Source organism: Contarinia nasturtii, unplaced genomic scaffold (genome assembly GCF_009176525.2).
Source record: "Contarinia nasturtii isolate CC-2019 unplaced genomic scaffold, AAFC_CNas_1.1 Cnas_scaffold_350, whole genome shotgun sequence".
Lineage (NCBI taxonomy): Eukaryota > Metazoa > Arthropoda > Insecta > Diptera > Cecidomyiidae > Contarinia > Contarinia nasturtii.
In genome coordinates this window covers 1,155,161-1,171,548 of record NW_022197705.1, presented here as the reverse complement: position 1 = coordinate 1,171,548, position 16,388 = coordinate 1,155,161, and the positions used below count along the sequence as shown (strand labels likewise).

General features: G+C 35.2%; 1 protein-coding gene across 5 annotated transcripts in view; it reads right to left on the bottom strand.

The window, feature by feature from the left end:
* Window positions 1-16,388, bottom strand: part of LOC116338001 (protein tiptop) — a 156,870-nt gene that overhangs the window by 92,845 nt on the left and 47,637 nt on the right. For 2 of the 5 annotated variants that reach the window (XM_031763013.1, XM_031763016.1), the window contains one exon: window positions 15,240-15,299. The gene's annotated coding sequence lies outside the window, so the exon portion shown is untranslated. Of the gene's footprint in view, window positions 1-457; window positions 710-797; window positions 1,034-15,239; window positions 15,300-16,388 lie in introns of those variants that run through there. The other 3 variants (XM_031763015.1, XM_031763012.1, XM_031763014.1) reach the window with 3 other exon arrangements.

Sequence of the window (16,388 nt, the reverse complement as noted above, 5' to 3'; positions counted from 1 at the left end):
GAATCTTTTGGATAAAGAAGAATGTGTGCACCTAGAAAATCAGTTGGTTTGTGATCTCGAGTTCCGGTATTCATTGTTTTTGATGTACAATTTCTTGTACACAGTGTGGTGGCACTTTAATTGCTTTTTGACGCATTTAACAGGAATTAATTGAATTTGAAATGGATCAGTGAGTCGACATTTGAAATGTTAGATATTTATTTAAACGCTTACGCTTGTGGAACGAGAAATCATTATCTCATTCTGGAAATGCAATAATTGATTCGAAATACCAGTATTTTCTTACGTTATCCAGTTGCTTAAATTCGTGAAAAGTTCAAGATTATTTACTTAATCATTCAAAACTGAATCCTTTCGCCAGCATTCACACACATACACATGCACATTCAAACAACAAAACATAAACTTCTTCTTGGCGGTACTTCTGCCATCATATCATCACTTTGTGTTATCTCACCAAAGTTTTTGCCTTTACCGTTTCATCAAAAAGATGTTTTTTCCTCCTTTTTCATTAGAATCTTGATCTAAAGTCTATTGGTGAATTGTCTCAATCTATTTTAAGGTTGACACTTATGGTTGCTTCATATGTATAAGAACACGTGTCTTTCAAAGTCAACAAAAAAACAACAACATATGAGCAAAATAATTGTTTTTCTAGATTAGGTCAAATAACATTGACAACAGTCAATAATCACAAAGATTATTCACGCTCGTGCACATTTTTGCATGAATAAACTAAACTTAAAACAACGTAAAAAAAACAACAATGTATCTAAAATAAAATTAACGTCACATACATATATTTGAATCTCAATTAAAAAACAAAATGTTACACAAAGTCGTTGGGATGGCAATTTTTCGTTTTTGAATAATTTGCTTTTTCGGTCTTAATTTTATTTTCTCGTTAAAAAGTTGATTCGCGTAATTCGTAATTTTACTGCACGATGATTTCAACGTAAATCATTTCGCGCTCATGCAATTCCGATTGACTAACATGAGACAAGTGCTTTAAATACCCGATGTTGCGTATCGTCTTCGCTGACAACGAAGAATGATTGTGCCTCACAACATCGATTTACTTCGGACCTCGATTATTTTGCCGCTTGACGATACGGTTGTCTCGCACCCGACGTACACTTTTCGTAGCCGTTTATTTGGGGAAAAACTGTATTCGGCTCGATATTTACGTTTCGCAACCGATCACAAATTGTCAGCTCTAAAGGCCTTGCATCAACAGCACATTTTCCACGTAGAACACATACGACAACGAAATTACATTAACAACACTAACCATCGATGGCAATCATACAACGGCGTTCGATACGCATCCGCATCAGTGAGATGGATGGTTGCATAGCACGAAAAAATAAAAAAAGAATTGTACACACGAGTTAAAACAGAAACGATACCTTTGACTGTGATGTGGACAACGTTTCGGCATTGTTTTGATTTTGCACACTGAAACGAAATAGTCTCTTGCGTTGGGACTTGTGCTCTTGTCCATCAAAACGAAACCCATCTCATGCGGTGAGCAAGTTGTTGTGCATGCATACCATGCATGCATGTGTATAGAGCGCACTTATTCATTGTGCACATTTATCCATTTAGCTTATCCCCACCTCTCATATTCAATGAAATAAACATGCATTCGTCTTCCTTTCATGCATGTTTGTCGCTATGGAATCCATTCGTCTCGTTTAAATCAAGTCACAGCGAACATTGGGTAGGGATTGAAGAATGGCACCAAGACTCGACAGTATCATAATAGAAAGAGAGGAGAATTGATACGTTTGTATTTTTGAAATTCTCCTGAACATTTACCCCATACATACTCTCAACAATACATGTTAGTGTGACGCATCTAGAAGAATCTCGTTGATTTTGATGCGTGTATATACATCGATATGTGTATTATTGTGTCGTTTTGCCGCTTCCGTCAGAAATGAACGCGTTGCCTATGTGTCACTATAGGATCTTCCACGTAAATACAGTCATAAATCATATGGATTGAGGATTGTAAGAGCAAAGTGGTTTACACTCGTCATGCGAACAGAACATTTCTAGAAATCGAGTTTGAAAGAGATGTGTCGCAAAACGGGGAAAATATAAGAACAAAATGGATTCAAAAAATATCATATACGCATAAAAAATTCACAGTGATTTCCAGACAATTTCGTTGCGAATAGACCAGGCATCGTTGATAAACATTCAATTGCAACTATGGAGGAAACATGTATAAATGTTATTAATGATTTAAAAAAACGAAAAAAATGAACGGGCAAATGAGAAGAAAACAAAAGAAACATATCACGTACACGATGCGATATCAGTATACAAATGCATTACCAGCGTATTGAATCAAATGCAATTGTACATATAAAACACATAGTGAAACAACTGCAACGGCACACACGGTCACAATAAGAACAAGAGAATAAAAAAAAAGAAATAGGCAGGGCATGCGCATTTCATTTATTGTCATTTACTCCACCTACACATTATATTTAATGGTTTTATTAATATTTCTCGAGCTGATGGGTAATTCTGTCTTTTTTATCTTTTCATCTTTTCTGTTTTTAGATTTCATTAGCTCTTTTTCAATCAGCCGATTAAATTCCATTCGATTGCTCATCTTGTTCTCTCGTCTGTGATCGAAAGTTGTCATTTGATGTGTGCTCAATGCCCATTTATAGTGTTTATATCAAATTAAAAAATATGAAAAAAAAATTGAACGCCTCTATTTTTTTTCTTCTTTTTTTTTCAATCAATAATTTATTAACGCTTAAAACTTTGAATCGATCACAATGCTGTTGGCTCAAATTCCAGCGAAGAGAGAATACATGACGCATTATGAACCACAATGTTACCAATTTGTATTCTCTTCGTTATTTATGTATGACAACCGAAACTCAACTTGGTTCTACGTTTGGCACCAAACAGTCGAAACCGAAATCAATTTAATCCGAAAAATCTTACCGCTAGTTTGTACGCTTTATTATAATTTATGTGACATATATCTCTGACATTTTAGCAACATGGTTGGTGAAAAAAAAAAACTAGATTTGCGCTCTGACACGTTGCTTCTTCTTTATTGAATTTATTTTAGATTTGTTTGGAAATCAATCAACTTACTTCGAAGTGGCCAACAATAATATTAATACCCAACAGAAATGTGAGTCCAATCAGTGTGCGCAAAACAAGCAAATTGTATTCGAATATGAATATGGAATAGAGTAAACAGAAAGAACTGGCCGACTATGTGATATACATAAATTAAAAAAGAGACACATTCAAAGCGTACAATTGAACACAACCGAGTGACTCGTTTTGACTTTTGTCCATGATTTATTGTATTTCTTGAAAAACATAGATAAAAGTCGATTATATTGAGCACACTGTTTAATGTGCATGATGCGAGAGACGTGAATGTGCGTGTTTTGGGGCGCAAGAGATATGGAAGAAAACAAAATTCATGACATAAAAACAGAAACACATACACACACATTTACGTACGTATACAACCATACATAGTGCAAGAAATTGAAGAACACCGAACAGAATACACATGATTCGACTCGTTCAAAATTAAAGTTTATTAAGAGTTACATAAATTATCGAAGAAGGACCATTTAAACAAAAGTTAGCTAAAATTTATTGACGAACAAAAAAGTGCAGGAGAGTCAGAATGTGGAATTTTCAATTCGATATATAAATGAATGTATGTTCGTTCAATTCACTTTCAGCCACCCGAGAGAGACTCACAAAATGAAATTTATAAGTTTTAGATAAATATGGTTTATTTCATTTGCTAATGCCTTGAAGCCTTTTCTGTATAACAACAGTAATAATAATGATAACTGTATAATCATTCAGCAGTAACAGCAGCTTCGGCTGAATGAGTTCTTCTAGCACAGTGCTATTGCCAGCATCTGTTTGATGACGACGACGACGATGAAAAAGACGAGGAACCGAATACACAATGGATATCGTCAGTAAATTCTTTATCTGTAATTTCAACTCTTTTCTTTGCACTAATTCATCTTGGCTGCCCCCTAGCAAATTGCACCAAATCAAACATTTGTGCCGGTATTCGTTTTTATTTTCACATTTTTCTCATCTGGAATTCGAATCGATTTGTAATTTTTCAGTTGAATTTATTTTACTCCCTCTTCTCATACTTTGCGCATTGAATTGAAGTTGCGTGTCTTTGTTGTTTTCTCTTGCAAAAAGTGCACATCAAAAAAAAAAAAAAAAACTTCATGCCACAAAATGAATTCCATTTCACAAGTAATTGATCAGTCTTTAATTTATTGACAGAAGTCGTTTGCCATGTTTATACATGTGTGCGCTATTTTCTCGTATATTCAACACTTGCGAATAAATATAAACGTCAACGGCGCATTAAAAAGACGACAGCACATTCTTTCGTTTTTACACTAGATGTTCACTTGTCTATCGGTTATGCTTCATTTTAAATATGGAATGTTCGCGTTACATGTGCTGAAAAATTTAATAAATCCCAATGAAGTGATGAATGATGAACACGTTATTACCAAAGAAATGATTCAAAGTAATGAAAGAAAACGAACACAAATAATACACACACATGTATATATACATTACACGCGATTGCTTTTATTAGAGTGCAAACGCTAAATGTAAATGTTGTGAAACGATTTAAAATAGATCACCATCTAAATTCATATAAATATTTATCCGCTTCATTGACATTTCAAAATAAACGAATTTGCTCTCGAATTAAATTCACTATTCAAGCCATTTGCCTAGAAAAATCGATCAAATACGTTCGTGTATTTCGTAGTTTGGATAAGAGAGACGTCATAAAACCAATATTGTTTGATTAAATGAAATTTCGCTTAGTAATAATTGTTGCCACCAAATCAAGATCACTTAATTGTGGTTATTGAAATTTTATATGAACACAAAAAAATGTATGCATATTAAAGTATTGAATTTATTCTAAATGCGAGAAATGTGTAACAATTGTTCATGTATACGGAATATTGCTTACAAAGTTATCGCAACTGTGGAACATAGATGAAGCGTTGAATGTCTTTAATTACCGTATGATATTGCGAGAGTAGCAGTAATTTATGTCCATTATCATGGAAAAAAATCACCAAGAAAAAAACATCATCAACGTATGATCGTACGTACACTTGATGAGTACGCAGGAGCATAATTATTACAAAATGTACACTATGTGTGCTAAACCGAGTGAACGGTGAACAGGCAAAACGAAGGAAATACGATAGTTTAGACTAATAGTTTATGTTTCGAATAAATTTGTAGAAAACTTTTCTACATAATTTCCACTAGTTTCATTTTGCTCTGATACCACGTCGAATGTTCGAATCTCATTTAACCGTTGATTCGTATTGCTCCTTCCTAGTGCAAATATTTACTTTATTTTCTGATGTACTCTTTTCTCTCTCCCTCTTCATCTCACTTGTATTTCTTCTTGTCTGTGAGTATTGGGACGATCGATGATTTGAGTCAATATTGTAAATAATCATGTATCTCTAAAGATACTTGGTCCATCCATGTAAGAACTGGCGTCGGTTCAGTAAGTTCGCATACTGAAATTTAGTACAAAAAATGCAAACCGATATTTATGATACGATGAAGACAAAGTATAAAATCACAAATGGGAAAAAGCCCCGCCAAACAAGTATAAATTAAACTGAAAAGAAAAAAAAAGCGCAATATATTGGATATGGCAGGCTGATACTGTGGCATCGCAAGCGCGAATTCACTTTGGGATCGATGCACACTTTTTCTGTCTCAACGGAAAGATTGTCCAGGATCTGTCTGCTCTTCGGTTTTGTTTGTTCGTTTTTTTTTTTTAATTTACTTTAACGTGCTTCTTGCGCTCGTGGTAATACACTTTTTCCAAGTTGTGCTATTAGCTCATTTTCTGGGTATCACGCACTATCATGCATTTTAACCGTAATATATGTGTAGCAAAAACTTTAGCTTTCAGTAAATCAGTTCTGTAATCAACTCACATAATCTTGAATGTCGCATACTGAATTCTCTGCTTCTGAATTTCACTTCGACGTTTAATTTCGAGGTATCGGCTTTAAATGTGAATGCATGAATGGAAGCAAATCGGGGCTGTACCATCTGCTATCTAGTGTCAGCTTTTTTTGAACGCAATTCATTTATCTCACATTGGCATTGTATGAAAAATGAAATAGCCGTTGAACCAATATGACATTCGTTGAAATCCATTTTGTTAATTTGTGCATTATGAGTTTATGACCATTTGAAACTTTTTTGTTCCTACTCCGTTAGTGGCAGTGACAACATTTTGGAATTAATTGATTAATTAACCACTTCTTTTGTCAAAAAAACATTATGCTCTAATTGGCCATTCATTTTCTCATCAGTTATGTGGTTGTACATCGACATCGACTTCCCACATCGATGGAATGAAATAATATATTGTCAAGCTAAATCTGAGCACACATGTGCGATACGATAGAAGCTCAAAGTTTTGAATAACTTATCCCATCATACGTATAAGATGTCAATGTGTGCGACTTAATATCGCTCTGATTTCAATTTCAATAAATTTTTTGGTAGCTATGGAAACTAACATTTCCTGCTGGTATATGTTGAAGAAAGAGCAACTTCTGAATGCGAACCTGCTACGGCTGTGCATGCGATAAAAGAGTATGAGTCTTTTGAATTCATTGAGCAAGAATAGCAAAATGTTAAAGAGGAATTTCTTTGGTACGTTGTTCGCATTTTGCGTACTGAGCATCGATGTTCAAAGTTAACATGGTGTAGGTGCCATTAAATGCGATGAAGTTTATGATATTTATGCGGTTGTATCATGACTGAAAATTGGTACTACGCTGAAGACTCGATTCTGACACCGTTGAATGCAGGCAAATGAAGCACTTCAAACAAGTTTTCGTTTAAACAAAACAAAAAAAACAAGTCTTTCTCCACATCTAGACGTCATAAACTTGCTCACTTATGATAAAATACACTTTTGAGCAGATCTGTTTGCTGTCGCGTTGCTGCTCATATCAATAGCGAAAATGTTATAAAAAAATACATCCCATTAAATTTGCAGTGCATCGGAATCACTCTATTCACGATAATTTAGTAGAAAAAAAAAGCTTTGACACAACGAACACAACGAATTAAGTGAGTTGCTGCATCATACCAAAATGAGTCTTATGGTTACACACTACATGCATGTGTATGCATTTTGTGCGCTCGTTTACTCCTTGCTCGTACAATCGAATAAAGCACACAGAACAGTTGGTTCATCGAATCAGAAAACAAGAAATGGAATACAACGAACGACAATACAAAGCAGGGTAACAAAAATTGGCATCAACATCGACAGCAAAACAAGCTCGATTTTAACGTACACACAATATATAAAAAAAGCGAAAAATTTGCGTATTGATCGAATGTGCAGAAATGAGAAAATCGCATCACAAGACCAAACAACTGCCAGACCGTGCTGATATGATGAGCAAAAGGAGTGTGTATCACATAAAAATGTATTCTCCTTTCGTGAATCTGTTTGCATTGGTTGCCAAGAATATATACAGATACACACATCCATACGAAAGAGAGAAAAAGAAATGTTTCGAACATTGACTTGTTACGCTGCGTGCCTGTGCATTGTGTCACGAAAAGAGCGAAAAGGAGACCGGTAAAGCATGTAGCCGTAAATGTAACAATTTTAAGCAATATTTGAATATACTATGCTGAGATTCGAATGCCTTTTATTCCATGTATTTGGTTCGCAAGTACATACCAAAATGCGTAAATCTTTCAAAAGATAACATCTTCAAAATATTTTAATGACGTCACGCAGCCAACCAATGCACAGACAATTTATACAAAATACACAAACTCACTCACTCACTCACTCGTTCACTTGCTTGTCTGTGCTTTACGTTTTATTTCTCTTTCCTTTTTTGCAATTTTTCTTTTATTTTCGACTCACTACAGTTCACTTTATAGCAGTAGTACTAGTAGTAATTGTTGTTGTTGTTGCTGGATTTTTATGTGATGCTATACGTCGCATTTCTGTTTGTTTCTTCGAATCCCAATGGTACATCGATATTGTATATATACCATTTAGCATTTCGCACAACCGAATTCAGTATGTGTATATTTCAATATTTATGTACGATATGCTTAAATTTCCAATAAGTGTTCTTGTTGTCTTTGCTTTGAGTGCGCGCGGACATTATCGTTTCATCTTTTCAGTTTGAAGTCGACGTGCGTAGTTTTTGTTGTAAAATGCGCTCAGTTTTATTTTACAGCAGCAGGTTCTGAAAACACAAAATGCTCATAAGTACCCACGTTTTTTTTCTGATTTCATCCTTTTTCGTTTTTGTATTGTTGTTGTGGTTCGCCCAAGCGAAGCGAAGCGGTCCAAACATTGTCGTCTCTTTACTTATTGTTAAAGCTATATCTTCGTTTTGAATAAGCACATTAAGAAGGCTACACATTCCATTCGTCTCGCTATTTTACATGTTGTATCATTGAAATTTTAATTCATCGCCTTTATGCCAGACAGTAATTACGGATGCATCACTATAAAAATAACGCTGCCAAAATGTTATTTTTAATCACATCAATCATTTTTAACGACTTATTTTTTTTTACACTTGAACATGAAAATCGATTTCTAAATCTAATTGAAACATTTAAAGTTATAAGAGCAACGAACAATAAACTTATTAGTGAGATATTTGAAATTGTCTTTTAACACAATTTATTTAGAGAGAAAATCGAATATATTTATTTCCAATAGGACGAACGATGAGCTATTATTATTTAATAAGAGAAGACGATGGTTTAGTAAATAAATTTCAATTTTCACAAAATCATATGAGTACGTCATTCGATTTGTGGCAATTGACCGATAGTATGGATATTTAAATTGAATACGTTGTTGGTTTTAATTCAATTACGTTTGAAGTAGTCCAAGCTTCAAAATCGAAATATTGAAAAGTTGAACTTATTCAGATCAGAAACACCGTTTGCCAATTTAGAAATCTTTTGAGAAAGTCCATCCATAAAGACCGATGTTCATCGGTGTAAGCCAAGTGGATGCGAAATGACCTGTGTGCACTGACTGCATTATAAAATGTAATGGTTTTCTTTTCCTTAAGTTTGTTGCGAATGGGATGGGAACGATAAGATGTGATGGTTAAAATTTCTATTTTCTTTGCCATACTCAATTCAGATTCGATTCACTCATCCGGCGTATGTGTCGACGAATTATTATTTGTGTAATGCTCATTGATGCACTTGAAGAGCAAAATACTAAACTGAAATTGATGTAAGTTCTGTCTGTATTATTGCTATTGCTACTGCCAAACAATAAGATAAATTCAAAATTTATTTTCCATTGCACATAAAATTGCTTCTTGTGCAATAGTTTGTTTGTTATTTTCCGAAGGATTCTCTATTCTTCAATCCTTTTGCTGAAATTGCAGTGTGCAACCATCAGAACGTATCGGCACTAAAAATATTTCACCGACTTGTGCAGGTGAAGTCAATTTCATCGATATGTTTATCATTCAATTCGGCTCAGAAATCTTGGTTTTGATATTACTTATTTCGTTTTTTTTTATCTTTGCCATTTCAAAACGAGGAAAAATTTTGATATGTGTTCGAGTGTCTGCCTGCTCGCTGAATGAATGGGACGTTTTCCATTCACCTGGAAGAGGGAGGTAAGAAGAACAGAAAGCAATCGAAAAAGATAGGCAATTCAAGAAATGGATGTGATTCGCATTTTCTATCTTCTGCACTGTGTGTAATTTGAAATTCGTTTAAATTGTCGATGTTGCTGTGTATGTATGTGTATAATTTAACAGTAAGAAAGAGGTATTGGAAATACGTTTTTGCGAAACAAGATCGAAATCACAATATTATAACAGAAAATTTATTTGCAGACCCTTCACTTGCACAGACAGTCAACTCAAATTTCACACAATTTATAAATTATCTTTTTTTTTTCTGCATCAGTCCAAAGTTTGGAGTCGATCTGAGGGGAAAAATGTGTTGATATATAGACTATGGAAGATGATTTTGATGTCTATTGTGCACAACTCTGTATCGAAATATGTTCGAAAGGATCAATTCGGTTAACACACAGACGTATTTTGGCTTCTTTCGTTCGATGAACTATATTGATGGGTTGAAAGAGACACGTCTTCCACTCGTACGCCACAAAAACGATGTAAAAGACTATAGGTTGTTTGCGTTTGCATACATAAATTTTTATTGTCGTTATAAAGAGAATATGAAATTTATTGTGCTCCACCATTCGAAGAGCATCCGTTTGGCGGCTTGAGATCGATGAGAGTCAAGCGACAGCATTGAGGAAAAAAAAAGTGTAGTGAAAAAAACCTCGACGAAGAATAATGTCGGCAATACAATATAACTTTTTTGCATTGGAAGAATTTCGCTTTTAAAGAAATAGTGTTTGGTTTGCTCGCTTGAGCAGCCAGTAGCGATAAAAATACAGAAAACTATCTTTTACTTTGATTACAGTAATGGCGGAGCAACTCAACTCTATGTACAATTGTACAGACACACTTTCATATATTTATAGTGGCAACAAACAGAAATGGCATTGCCAATCCAAACTGAAAATGGCATTTTTGCCTCTTACTCTCATGTTCTCTCCCTCAATCTTCGGCTCGTTGTTTCACTCACTTGCAGCAACCACTGCAGTGTACCAATGAATTTCAAAGACGATTGGAACGAAATGCATATCGCAACGAGACATAGTGCAACCTGAAGAAATACATATCAACCCCAAATATTGCCATATATTTTAAACATTGTGACATTAACTGCTATCGCGTACAGTTCAAAAAGAATTTATTGACATCGCGCGATTGCTGAAAATGCTGGTTGCTGAGTGCATGGCACATTGCATACATACACACACACATACTGTACATGGAAACATTCAGACTGGAAGTGGCAAAATCTGCAGTCATCCAGATTGGGCGTAGGTTAAAGTCTCGCGCAGTCAACGGAATTGAGATGGGGCTAAGCGAAAAATGAAGCAACGAACAGAAAAAAACACAAGAAAGCAAATTTAGAACAACTTGAAAAAATAAACCATTCACATGTTCAGCGTACAGAATTTTTGCTTCAATCGAAGAAACGTCATTCGAACCGAAATGTGTGCATTACGATTTCTGTTTTCGTTCATTTTTTTTTTGTTTTTAGTTTGTTGAGTAGTTCCTCAAATAAATTATATTTGTTTTTGTTGTTGTTGTTGTTATAGTTTGCATTCTGAAAGCACAAATGGTGACGCGCAACTTTGTTTTCATTTCATGCAATGAAATCGAATGAAAATGGAAGGAAAAATGTTCGTTTCAACCAAATGAAGATGAAGAAAATGTTGTTTGCGAGAGAGACGTCGACAGCAATTCAAGCAAGCGGTAGCGAAAAACGGAACCGACCAAAAGTATTAATGGCCATACATCTTGAGAGAATGTGAAATGCACAGAATTGGAGGGTGTACGGGCACACTTGTAACATATAACCAACGACAGTGAAACCAAATGACGATGCACATTCGCTTTTATCTTTCGTGCACACATTTTGATGTGATGGCATTTTGTTGAATGGGTAGAAACTGAAAGACGAGTTGTGATTTGCCGTTCGCATCTTCATCTCGTCTGAGTGTTTCACTGTTCAAGCACGAACATATAATCGATGTATGAGTATGTAAGAATTGCAAAAACGACCACATCTACCGTAACGAATTCATGCAATTTACGACTATGTATTAAATTTTGCTACAAGTATTTTGTGTGCAAATGTGCCATTTATTTATTGTTGGTCGCTCGTCGTTGTCGTCGTCATCGTCGTCTTCGTCGTTGTATTGCAACTCTATTTGCAGCGAATCGCTTTCGACACTCAAAAGAATCGAAAGAAAGAAAACCATAGAGAACAGAGCGAAACTCAGAAGCACATTGAAGGAATAAATCGTATCATCGTCATCAACATCGTCAAATCCAAGCTCATCATACTGTGCAAAAGGATTGGAAGACGGGCACCATGCGGAAGAATTATATCCCATTTCCCACATCAATATTTTCTTCTTATGTGCAATGAACGAGCCAACGAATGCTTGCATGTTTCCGAAAAGAAAAATGGCTGGCGAAACGAAAATTTATACTTATTTGCTTTTGCCGAATGACGACCAAGTATGGGGCGCTCGAGTAAGAAGAAGAATGTTGCAACTTGCAAGCAACGACACAACCATATTTATGTATTATGCGGAAAATTTACACTCACTTAGATTGGGTTTTAAAACGTTTTATAAGTGAGACGCTGTGGAAAAAAAAATGCTATGCCGTAGATGGAAAGTAGCAAAAGTTATGGTTTCAAAAAGCAACAAACAAATCAATGCAAACCGTATAATACATTTTTGGGGCAATGAAAATGCATAGCAAACGATGTCGGCTCGTTCGAATGATTTGAATAGTGCAAAAGGGTTGAGCTTCGTGGTGCATTTTCGCCCAGTGAAATTGGCTACAGCAGATTTGGTTATGAATGGGGATTTTTCGCGTGTTTTCATGCACATCATATCGCTTTATGTTGTGAGCTACTTGGCTATGCACATTTATACGTGGCTTCAAATCAAGCACACAGTTAAATGTAATAGTAACACATCCAACTATGTCAAGTGCTTGCCAATGCATGAGCAGTCGATAGCAACACCAAAATGATAAACGATTTCAAGCATTTGGGCGAGAATGCGCGACGTTCATGCAACAGCGTCTAATCAAATCGGAAAATTGCTCAAAATCGCTTTACGGTGTATATTTATGTGACGTGATACGTCACCGCGTTGCACATTGAGCACGTTGGGTTTCCTTGTTTGATGTACGGGCATACAGTGGTTTTATTGGTGTATGTTGATTATAGTGCATGTTGCATGTTCAGTGTTCACTGTTCATGGTCGATTGATGGCCCAGCCATGCCAATGTGTATTTTGAAATCTGAATTTACGTAGAATCGTATGCTTTACCAACGTCTCCCTCATCCTATTTAACCGACACTTGATGTATGCTATCAGCATGACATTATCACCTTAGCTATGCAACACATCTCTGAAACGCTTGGTTGCCAATTGACGGCTACTGAAAGGTGAAAATTAAATGTTATAAATAGCCTCACAATCTCACATGCACATATATGAACAACATTTCAATATAATTTAGAAAATTCTAATGTGGCCACCGCATTATGCATGAGTTTCTATGTCCCGAACAATTCACTCAAATGAATCCGTTGAGATTTACCGTTTCCAAGGCCAAACGATGCAATCAATTTGTACGAATGAGCTTGGACGTGAAAATTGTTGCAAATAGTTTAAATTTTTTATGGTTACATTGAACCCATGCTAAAGTCTGTCTGAAACTGAGCAGCACACATATCCAAAGAGTAGATGTCAATTTTAAGTTGTTTTGTTGTTTCTCAGCGATCTCTGTGAATTCGGTGCAAAAAGTAATTTTTACTCGTCATAAAATTAACAGGCCATCAAGTTTCATATCAACGTGACAGCTGCTGTACGGAAACAAGTATTTCATATAAAACAATTCATAAGAGGCATATAATCATAAAATGCAGACCTGCTTGAATGAGTGCGTTTGTCTGAAATTTGATTGAAAATAAATTAAATCATATTCACATCAAAAAAGTTTGCATTCATTATGGCCAACGATGGCAGGTAATAATAATAGTTTATGAGTGTAACGCGTTTCCAGCGATTAATCGCCCCTTTTCGCTATATTCTCATCTTTTTTTTACGAATACGAATATTTGAATTGTGAGACAGATCAGCGCCGCAACATAATATATTTCACGCTTTATAAGACCATCGGATTTTGCGAAAATTAATTGCAATAGAACAGCGTAGAGTGAAAATACAACTGGCGCGCCGACAATGTGTCAATCAAATCCATATCTGACAACGAAAATTTCCACTTTGCAAATCAAAGTCAGATCCGATTTAGTCGTATGGTTTAATTTCTGGGCGAATATGCCAAGTTGTCTCACATTCGGTTCGCTTATTGCAACGGCTATTTTGTTTGACTTTGATTTAGATGAGAGAATCAATCCCAGTGCATACACCGAGGCTGTCTGTCTGTCCATCCGTCTGTTTATGCGAGGATGTGCCTGTTTTTGAGATGTGATATGTTGCAAAAATTACATCTGAAGACTTATTTATTTGTGTGTTAGTGTGTGTGTATGTGAGAGAGAGAGAGCAAGGGCAAACGCAAGAGAATTCCGATTGAATTTGTATGATGTCCGAATCGCTCTGAAGATTATGTTGCACTTAATTCGTTGTTTTGGCTGTCTTTTTGGGCTTGGACTAGTGAAACGCATTCACATGCACATTTCGAACTTTGCTGCTGGCTAATGGATTGTGGTTGAAGATAGTGAAAGGATGGGATTTGGTTGCGTACACGATATGACATTTAACCGGCTTTTCTCATCTTTCGACTGTTGTTTACCTAGAACTACAGACGTGATTGACAGACATATTGTATAATAAGATTTAGATTTTCATGTTATATATCTCGTCTTCGGCCCTTCTCATTTCGCTTTATGCTTTATTTCTCGACTTTGTAATCTCGATGCATTGAAATTCAAGCGTCTTATCGAAGCTTCAGTTTAGAATGCTTTGCATTAGTATTTATGCTGGTTCAAATTGGTTGTGAAAGCATCAAAGTTTTCCAACATTTAACATGAATGATATGAATGACATCCATATGTAAGGAAAGAAATTAATATTTTCTCACTCTTTTTCTCTTCCAACGTGCACTCTTTGACAATGACGTTATTTTCAAAATTCTTCAGGCAGAATCAAGTTGATTGAGTAAAATTACGTGTGCTTCGTTTGATGTACCTTAGTCTGTTGTTTTATATTAACAAATCAATGTCCGCCTCTTCTAATTTCAATATGAAACGTTCATAATCCATGCATTGGGAATAAATTACAATGTATCAATGTATTACAAAAATACCGAATGTTTTACCACAGAATTCCAAAATCTCCAGCGAGTTCGTTTTCTTTTAATTTTACGGATAATACCTTTGACGATGTTTAATTTGGTGTGAATGCCTTTCATTACAATTGCCAAAAAATTATTATTTCATCAGAGGGAATATTATTTTAAATATATTCAATAACTTACCTTTTGTGATTTTTCCCGTTAGCTTCAAATTAGATGCACTTTTGTCTAGATTATGATAATCTGAAAAATAAAAGAAAGAAAAATTCATATAAAACTATGTAAATACTACAAAGAACAAATACGAATACACAGCAAATGGCATAATAAATGCAATGACAATAACAATGACATAATTTAATAGCAAAATCGAATGTAGTAAACGAATAAAGTTAGATGAAAGCAAATCGGCAAGTAAAGACGTATAAAAATGGAGCAAAAACAGGGACACAAATCGAAATGGAATGCCATAAATCATTTGTCATTCATTTCATGCGAATAACGCATTTTATATATAAAAACCATTCATGTTTTCGTACCGTATGTGATCACAACGCCATTTCGGCTGTCGTTGCTTTGTTTTCATTTTTGTAGTGCGTCACACACTCTGTAGAACTGACATTTGAGTGAAATGTGTCTGGTTTTCTTTGGCCTTGATAGACATAAATTAAACGGCACACTACACATTGTGACTACACATATACCCAAAGAAATACAATATTTAGCAATGTTCTTATATTTCTTATGTCATGTTTGTTGGGCAAAGTACGTGTTGCTAATAAAATTTTATAACTTTCGTCAACAAAACTCGCGCGGTTCGAAACGCCGTCTACAAATCATATTTTGCATCTGATATGTGAGAATATTCATTCATTCAGTCCATATGAAAGTGCGCGACACACATGAGCCGTAGATAGAATGAAACAACAAGGCAATGAACCAACAGCAAATCGGGTGTGTAAATCATACACACATTCATGAACGTTGCGTAGACCGTTCTTATTTATTATATCATATTCGTCCATTGTGACTGTGACTCGATATTTATTTTTCGTTACATATTTCTTTCACATACACACACACACACATACTCGTTTCGATTCGCTTTGATTCGTTATGAATTTTGTTGTGCACGCACTTTTTTATGTTACATTGTATTCATCTCATCTATGTCCCTTTGTTTCTAATGTCGAAAATGTCGGCGCAAATTTGATGTACCACACTCTTTGCTCTCGAGGTTTATTCCGTTCCATTTCGTTCATTTATTTGAACATGTGCGATAGATTTTTTGATTGATTTATGATCGACAACAGCCGTTTTTGCTTAATTCTT